Here is a 9819-nt window from a genome sequence, read left to right as displayed (position 1 = left end):
GGCGGCGACGTACGGCGTCGGGGCGGGGCGGCGACGGTGTCGGGGCGGGGCAGCAACGGCGTCGGGGCGGGGCGGCGACGGCGAGTTGGCGGCAGGGGCGGGGCGGCGACGATGTCGGGAGAGATCGAAGTCGGGGCAGGGCAGCAGTGCTACTTATATAGCATAGGCTTCGGTCCCGGTTGGTGTCTCGGTTTGTCCCGGTTTGAGCCACCTTTGGTCCCTGTTGGTGTCTCCAACCGGAACAAAAGAGGGGCATTGGTCCTGGTTGGTGCCACTAACCGGTACCAAAGAGTGGCATTGGTACCGGTTGTTGCCACAAACCGGGACCAATGGACCCGTCTAATTTTTTATTTTCTGCAGCTATTTTTTAGTTGATTCTTTCTGCAGCTGTTTTTTTAGTCCCACCTCCCCAAGCAAAAATAGTTGTGATTAACTTTACTAAAAAATGAGCATAGATGCTTATTTTTAATGACTTATTACAATTCAGAAATAAATAGAAGAAAAAATAGTTGTGATTAACTTTACTAAAAAATGAGCATAGATGCTTATTTTAATGACTTATTACAACTTAGAAATAGAAAGGAAAAAATAAATATAGCAGAAAAGAAAAAAAAGCCTATATAAAAAACTACTCAGAAATAAATAGAAGCAAAAATAGTTATGATTAACTTTACTAAAAAAATGAGCATAGATGCTTATTTTTAATGACTTATTACAATTCAGAAATAAATAGAAGAAAAAATAGTTGTGATTAACTTTACTAAAAAATGAGCATAGATGCTTATTTTTAATGACTTATTACAACTCAGAAATAAAAAGAAAAAATAAATATAGCAGAAAAGAAAAAAACTATATAAAAAACTACTCAGAAATGAACATAGATGCACTTATAGAGAAAATTCAACCTAAATTCATAATAAATTTCTACTAAGTTCAGAGAAATTCAGTATGAATTTAAGTTAAATTCCCTCTATAAGGGCATCTATTTTCATTTTGAGAGGAGCTCAACGAGGCAGAGAGGGAGGGATTTATAAACCGGTCTGATTCCCCTTCGGTTGGCGAGGTGGGACTAAACTCTGACCGCAACGAGGACCAACCCTTTAGTCCCGGTTGGTGGCATGAATCGGGACTAAAGGGCAGCCTTTGGTCCTGGTTCATGCCACCAACCGGGACCAATGGTGGTGGGCCAGGAGCGAGGACCATTGGTCCCGGTTCGTCCCTCCAACCGGGACCAAAAGGTCCAGACGAACCGGGACCAATGGCCCACGTGGCCCGGCCGGCCCCCGGGGCTCACGAACCGGGTCCAATGCCCCCATTGGTCCCGGTTCTGGTTTGAACCGGAACTAATGGGATGGACCGGCCTGGACCATTGGCCCCTTTTCTACTAGTGCATTGTGTCATAATGTAGTACCAAGTGAGATCCAATTTCCGTTGTGCTACTTAAATGAGAAGTGTTTAGATCCGGCGCACTGGCCGAACTTTGGGCCGGTCACGTCCACACGTGCTTCGCCCCAGCCACCCATCAGGCGACACGTAGACACGGGGCCACCAAACGTTATCTCTATCCATCCCTCCCTGCGTCGTTTTCACGCAACCGCGCGCGCCTGTGAGTCGCGCCCCCACACGAGCCCCGTCGCCCCGCGCCTCGCCTCATCGTCGCCCGGCACCGCCGCCTCGCCGGCCGGTCGCCGGAGGGCGCCGCCACCATGCGGGTCTCCAACCCAATCCGCTGCTTGTTTCCAGCTGCTCAGGGCGCCGACGGCGAGAACCAACGGGATGAGCTACTACCTCGACCGGCAGCCACGACGTGGGAGCACACAGATGCTACAACCGGCTGGGGAGGGAGCTGCAACCGCGTACTGTTTTTGCTGGAACCAGCAACGGTGGCGAGCTGTGGGATTCACCCCCGACGAGTTGTTTGGAATCACCCCGACAAGTTGGACTAGGAGTGGGCGGTGTGATGCTGCAACCAGGGATTAGGATTGCTGGAACCGGCGCAGTGTTTTGCTGGAAGTACGAGTTGTTTGGAATCACCCTGACAAGTTGGACTAGGAGTGGGCGGTGTGATGCTGCAACCAGGGATTAGGATTGCTGGAACCGGCGCAGTGTTTTGCTGGAAGTAGCACCCAAAAATGCTTCCATCAAGGTCTTCTTTGCTGGACAAGCAATTTTTTGCTACACCCTGCATCTTTTTTTGCTACATCCGGCATCGTTTTTTGCTGGAACCAGTCAACTGTCCGCTACGAACACCAACGCGACAGAAGCTGCAACCAGGGTAGAGAAATGCTACAACCGGTGTATAAATTTGCTACTAGCGGCAATGGAAAAACTTCTGAGCGGCACGAGGAGAAATCTGCCACCATGGAAAAAAGGCTTCAATGGTGGAAAAAGCTTGAATCGGCAGTGGAAAAGTTTCAACGGGCGGAAGAAAAAGCTTCAAGAGCTAATGACAAGAAAAGCTTCAACCGGGGGTGCCGGGCGACGATCGGCGACGAGGGCCGCGACTGGGGGCGTGGTCGGCGACGGGACGGCGACCGGGGGCGAGGCGGCGACCGGGGGCGAGGACGGCGACCCGGCGGCGACGACAACGGCGACCAGGGGCGAGGACGGCGACCGGGGGTGAGGAAGCGACCGGCGGCGAGCTGGTGATACTTCAAGGTCGGGCCTCGCAGCGTCCATGGCGGATGGATGAAGGGGCGATGCTGCTGTTCGTGCGTGCGAGAAAGGGGCGATGCTGCTGTTCGTGCGTGCGTGATCTAACGGCTCCAGGCAAAGCGATCTAACGGTTGGCAGCTGACCGGCCAAATCGTTCGGCCGGCGCACCGGCGCAGATCATCGCCCTACTTAAATTGTATCCAAATTTCTATCTAGAGTGACTTTTAGTTTTTGTCCACTAGTTTTATTTTTTAAAAATTACCCCATTTAAAAGCTTTTTGTTAGGATCATCGTACCGTGCCCCCGAAGATGGCTACCATACCAACCTTCGTCTTACCTATATAAGGGACAGACGGAAGAACATGATCATGCCGAAGCATATGCATATACTAGCTTGGTAAGAATTGTTGGCATTTTAGACTCACCTGCGCAAGCGTAATGACAGAAAGGACCCCCTCTTAGTGGAATTGTCAAAAAAAAGAACACCTACCCGTGATGGCAAGCGGTATGTAGCCCTTCCCGCCACTACCTGCGGCGAGCCGGCGACAACATTTTTCCTACGTGAAGACGATGAACAGTGGATCAATAGTGTTACTGCCACAAGTTGTGGCGACAATCGCCACATCTTGGTTTCCGAACTTGCCGCCATGAGGCAGGTGGTCTTTTTTGGCAATTCCGCTCAAAGATGGCCCTTTCTGTCATTACACCCGTGCAGGTGGTCTAAACTGTCAAAAACACCCTTGCACATGATCTAAAATGTAAAAAATTCAGAATTTTATGGCAGTTTATACCACCTGCACAGGTGTAATGACAGAAAGGACCACCTCTGAGTGAAATTAGCAAAAAAAAAATAAGAACACCTCTCTTGTGGCGGCAAATGACACATGGTGGACGAGCGACATGACCATGACAAATTGAAAAGCATCTGAATCTCCCCGTGCACTAGGCTCCGGGCGTAGAAGAGGAAGTCGAGTTTGAGCAGCATGAGGAGCTAATCTGCGTGGATGAACACACCTTGCCATAGTCCATGAGTTGATGTCAGAGACGCGTCTAGCTGGAGTTCCACTAGTTGTATGCGCCTAGGTTGAGGATGCGACTGTTCATGGTGCGCGCGCCTGCCACCATATTGCTGCTAGGACACGTTGGAGTTGGCTAGAAAAACCAGCCGTGCTGTACCAGGCGCGAGAAAACCCAAGTCATCCGACTTTTTGAAAATGAAATATGGCGCACGCGACGCGGTTTCACTCAGTTGAACCTCTATCGAAGAACAGCACCTGAACTATGCAAGTTATACAGCAGATGGACTGTACCGTCCAACACTTGTGTTTCCACTCGGTTTCAGTATAATCAGGTCGTGACAGCCAAAGGACTGAAGCCCGAGGTCTCTTCACCGACCAAGCGCTCTTGGAATAGAAAATGGAATGAATCCCCTTTTATACATTCAGAATGATTACACAAAGAGAATTTTTTTTTAAACATCCTTCAAGAACTTGGCCACGCCAACAAGAAACCAATTTTGCATCGTCATAGCACTTCTGCGACCTCTTTCGCATCCACAAAGTCCAAACCCAATGGTCGCCAGGGTTTGCCGTCGGGTTCTCAAGCCACGAGAAAGCTCGCAGCTCAGCAAGAAAACAAGGCGAACGGGACAGCTGTAGCAGAGGATCGCATCCAGCTAGCAGTTTTGAATCATGTGATTGGATTTGGTTTCCTCCAAATTCTCACGAAAGCTAATTAAATTGGTGGTTAAACCTATCTTACGGAGGGTTTCAGATCATGGTTGTGATTCCCGGAGGGAAAATGAGTGTATATATAGATGGACATGGTTGGTATTGCATACCACGGTGGGGGGCCGGGTCTTTCCCAATGCTTTCTACGTGCTTGAGAAACTAGGAGGAGAATCAAAAGCATGATATCTCACAGTTGGACGTGGTTCCTTGATTGCCACCTCACTATTAGCATGAGCAATATTTTCTTGCTACCCAGCGATCCGTAAGGACAGGTTTTTCCAAGATATATATGTTAGGTTGATCTCTCCACCAATAGGCCCAACGGCTCATTGGGTCCTTGACCCACGCCCTGATCGGGGGCGTCCAGCCCAAGCAAGGCCGGTGGGCCCCTATCACGCAGTGCTATAAAGAGGAGGTGGGGACCAGGAGCACAGAGTACGAGGTTTGTCACCGCCACTGTTCCCCTCCTCGCCCCCGCGTCTCCATTCGCAGCCGCGGGTCCTGACCTCGCCGGCCGGCGATGCCGTTGAGCGCCACCGCGCTGCGCTGGGCTCCTCTTTCCCTTCCCCCGTCTGTTGCATATCGAGAGGGAACCCACGAACCGTCGAAGAACGATCCCGCGAAGCACCCACGAACAACCCATGGAACAAAAGACCAAAAGTACGACCTCTCTACTTGGTTGCAAGCGTGCAACCTTCACGATCCGGCAGCGCTTCATTGTCCAGAGCTAATCGTCGCCGAAGAATTAAAAGGAGGAGATTAGAACCGCAATGGACTTCTAATTATGAGGATTAGAGGATAGGCCTAGCTCAAATTCGATCAACTAGGATCAACCATAACTAGAACCAGAGGGACAAGAGGAGGCTCCAATCTTGTGTGTTCCATGGAGCAAATACCCCTAGTATATATAGGTTGGAGGGGAGGGAGAGGGAAGCCACCAAGGAGGGAAAGTCCCACCTTGGCGCGCCGGCCAAGGGAGGAGAGGAGGAGTCCTCCTCCACCTGTACGGAGAGGTGGGCACGTTTTTTAGGAATAAATGAGGAGTGCGTCAAGGGGACCCGGCGTCCCCTTTATTAATTAATATTCTAACAGATGCACTTGCATCGATCCTGGATCATGCTAAGGCCGCGGGGCACATCTCGTGCGTTGCGCCTGGCATTATCCCTGGGGGTATCACACACCTGCAATACGCCGATGACACTCTCATCTTCATAAAAAAACTCAGAGAGGGAGATTACGAACCTTAAATTCCTCCTCATGTGCTTTGAGGAGATCTCGGGACTCAAAATTAACTTCGCCAAGAGCGAAGTGATCGTTACCGGTGGGGATCTCAAATTTCAACTTAGGGTGGCCCACATGATGAAATGCGAGCTAGGATCCATTCCAGTTAAATACATGGGCATGCTAGTTTCCTCGAGGGCGATGACCATCGGTGATCTCCAACCAGTAGTGGATAAGACAGAGGTGAGAGTAGAGCCGTGGCAAGGCAAACTTCTGGCTTCGGGTGGCGGCTTAGTGCTTGTAAATGATTGCCTCACGAATATCTCACTACTAGGAAAAGGCTAATTAATGGCGCACCTATTTTGGCCATTAATGACGCACTACAGGTGCGCCATTATCATCACGCCACTAGTAACTAATATTAATGACGCACCAGCATCCCTGGTGCGCCATTAGTATACCAGACAATAGTGGTGCACCAGGGAGTGCGCCATTAGTATGTCAAACGGTGCGTCATTACTATCTGACTTAGTAATGGCGCACCACATAGAAGTGCGTCATTAGTAACAATTTTTTTCAATTTTTTTTGTTTTTTCTTAATCTCGGGTCACTATGGCTTAATCTCGGGTCAATATGCTTAATCTCAAGTCAAATCGCACTCCGTGGTCAAACTTTCTGAAAGGTCACCCATCCTCACACTACTCCAGCCCAAGCACGCTTAACTTCAGAGTTCTATCCAACCCCAGCACCAACTCACTTAACAGGCACTTGTGGATATATCTAGCATATCAATCCTATTAAACCTTGTTGATGTCTAGGACTTTGTTCATGTTCATGAGTGTGATGAAATTTTGAAAAAAAAATTTAAACTTCCGTTCATATTACGTACCATATTTTGAAAAAAAATTCCAAAAAAAATCAAAACTAATTTTTTTTCTATTACTAGTGGCGCACCTAGCAAATAGTGCGCCACTACTAAGTTTGAATTTTTTTCCATTTTTCCCCCTCTAGATCTTAAAAGCCCCGTATCTTTTTATCTGTTAGGTTTTGGGGGATTCTAAAAATCTTCGACGAGGTTCCCCCGGATGAATTCGGATGTAACTTTTCGAGTAGATGATTTTTAATATAAAAAACTTTTTAATCTGAGTTCATATGCAAAAGTTATGCTCATTTTACAAATCCAGAGAGATTTTGCAAATAAAGTCAAAATTCATATTTGTAAATTTTCCCAACAAGTAGACCACATATCACATGGGAAACTTATTTTCTTTTATATTTTTAACATTTCCATCATTTTATTTTATTTTTTATAAAACTGAAAAGGCGGTCCGAGGTGGTGTTTTCGGTGGAATTTTTGGTCAAAATTAGTAATGGCGCATCGTGGGTGTGGTGCGACATTACTAGTTAAACTAGTAATGGCGCACAATCCCCCGATGCGTCATTACTAGTTTTGAAAGAAAAAATTGTTAATAGTGGCGCACCGAGTGTGTGGTGCGCCATTACTAGTTAAAACTAATAATGGCGCACTATCCCCTGATGCGCCATTACTAGTTTAAAAAAATAAAAAAAATTTGTTAGTAGTGGCGCATCGAGGGTGTGGTGCGCCATTACTAGTTTTACTAGTAATGGCGCACCAGAGGATAGTGCGTCGTGGATGTGGTGCGTCATTAGTATTTAGAGTTTAATGACGTACCTATATATGGTGCACCATTGCTATATAGCAGTGGCGTACCACATATGCGGTGCGCCATTAATGTTCATATTATTTATAGCCCTTTTCCTAGTAGTGTCTCAATGTTTATCATGGGCTTTTATCTTCTTCAAGACGGGGTTCACGAGAAGCTCAATAGGGTTCGGTCTAGGTTCTTTTGGGCCAAGGAGAGTGGGAAGCAAAAATACCATATGGTAAATTGGGATCATATTTGCCAACCTAAAGAGCTTGGAGGACTAGGAGTGATTAGTACAAAGGTCATGAACTGGTGCCTCATGACCAAATGGGCGTGGAAAATTCTCACGGGCACCGATGGGTTATGGTTAGACATTTTCATGAGGAAATACCTCAATCAGGGAGGGTGGACTTTAAGAGGAACACGAAACTATCCCAATTTGCGAGGGATGTGCGGAAGGTGCAACCGCTTCTGAGACTCGGGACTAAGTCCTCCATCCATAATGGGAAAACCACGAATTTTTGGCTGGACATGTGGTGCGGTGATGAGCGCCTCTGCTCTGCCTTCCCGGCTCTATTTGTGATTACTTCCGATCAAAACGCCAAGGTCGCGGATGTGTGGCGCCATGGGAGATGGGCACCGCAGTTTCGTCGCTCCCTGGGAGTGGAGGAAGGCACTGAATGGGATAACCTTCGTAACAAACTTAGCGCTCATCACCTTGATTCTGAGAGGGATAAGGTAATTTGGCGCTTGAGTCATCGGGCAGATTCTCGACGGGGTCATTGTACAAAGAGATTTTCGCATCTAGGACCCCGTATCATCTGTCAGGGCTGTGGATGGCCAGAATGCCCGCAAAAATACAGATCTTTATATGGCAGGTGGGGATCAGGTTCTCAAACGGCCGGCCCAGGGGACGGCAAGTGCGTTTGGTGCGGGGACCCCGAATATTGTGATCATATCATTTTCCGCTGCCCTATGGCCAGATTCGTATGGAGTGCTATTCAAGAGGTGACCGGATCGTCTTGGAACCCGAGTGGTTTTTCCGCATTTTATAGATTGGCATCTGTCACAACTGGGAGGGACCGGCGATTGGCAGGGATGGGCATTGGCATGTTGGCGTGGGCATTATGGACCACGAGAAACAAAGCCTTGATAGAGGAAGTTTTATTAGACACCTAGCTGATTTATTGTACAAAATGGTATCTTTTCTGCAGCTGTGGAAGCTTCTGGCTCGGACCGGCGATCGAGGAAGCGTGGAGGGACTAGTCTTAAGACTTCCCGCAAAATGTGTTGAGCTTTGGACAATGTTGAAGAAATCGTTAACTGGTAGCTGCTCAGTTACTTTAGGAATAGCAATTGATCGGTGAATCGGCCTATTAACTGAATTAATCAGTCGACCATTAATCGGTAGATTTAATAGAAACTTTCCAACATATATCTAGATTTATTATGTATTATACCATACTCTCATGTCCTCAGTTATGTAGTATACCAATATGCCATCGTACACATATGAAAAGTGTAGAGAGGAGTTAAAATTATTACTCCTAGCTATTAAGGAGGGATGGGTCTGGAAGGTGTTACGGGTCAAAAAAATTGGGCTTTGTTTGCCCACTTGTTAATGGGCCAATGGGTACACGCTAAGCACGTGACACAATGCTTCTTCATAACCGACCTGGTCAATCACTATTAGGAAAAACCTTATACACAGAATCTTACCAGCAGCGCACTTAAAAATATGGCGCTACTACTATTTAGCAGCAGCGCGTGCCACTAAAAAGCGCTGCTGAAAGAAACATAGCAGTAGCGCGTCATTTGTAAACCGCGCTACTGCTATAATTACCATGACCTCGCCATCAAGCGCTACTGCTATTGATGTTAGCAGCAGCGCCTTTCGATAAAACTCGCTACTGCTAAGTTCGGTCCACAAGTTTAGTTCCACCTCGCTCCGCGAACAGGGTGTTTACCACCTTAAATATGTTACTTCTCAAGCTATCACAACCTCTTGGTCTTCTTCATTGAACTCTGTGTGTAGAATTTGTGGCCGCAATATGAGTCTTCTCCATTTCCTACCGGGAGAGGACTCATATTGACAATTCAGATTGTACATAAAAAGATCATTGATGGCCAATATATTTTTACATTGACGGCCAATGTATTTTTGCATCCTTACACTTAGCAGTAGTGCTTTTTATAGGAAGGCACTACTGCTAGGGCGTTTAGCAGTAGCGCGTTACCGAGATACGCGCTACTGCTAAAGCCGTCCTATCACTAGGCCGCCCCTTACTCTCCTCTCTCTAATCCAACTCACTCTTCCCTGCACCGGCCCTGTCATCTGTCACCGCCGCATTGCCGCCCCCTCCCTCCTCCATCCTGCCGCCGGCCGTCGCCCCCTCCCTTCTCCATCCCGTCGTCAGCCGTCGCTCCCTTCCTCCTCCATCCCGCCGACCGTCGCCCCCTCCCTCCTCCATCCCGCTGCCTTCGCCCCCTCCCCCTCCCCGCCGTCACCGCCACCGAGGTAGCTCCTCCTACCTCCCTCCTCCTCC

This window comes from Triticum dicoccoides, chromosome 6B (assembly GCF_002162155.2).
Source record: "Triticum dicoccoides isolate Atlit2015 ecotype Zavitan chromosome 6B, WEW_v2.0, whole genome shotgun sequence".
NCBI lineage: Eukaryota > Viridiplantae > Streptophyta > Magnoliopsida > Poales > Poaceae > Triticum > Triticum dicoccoides.
Note: the sequence above shows the minus strand (reverse complement) of the source record.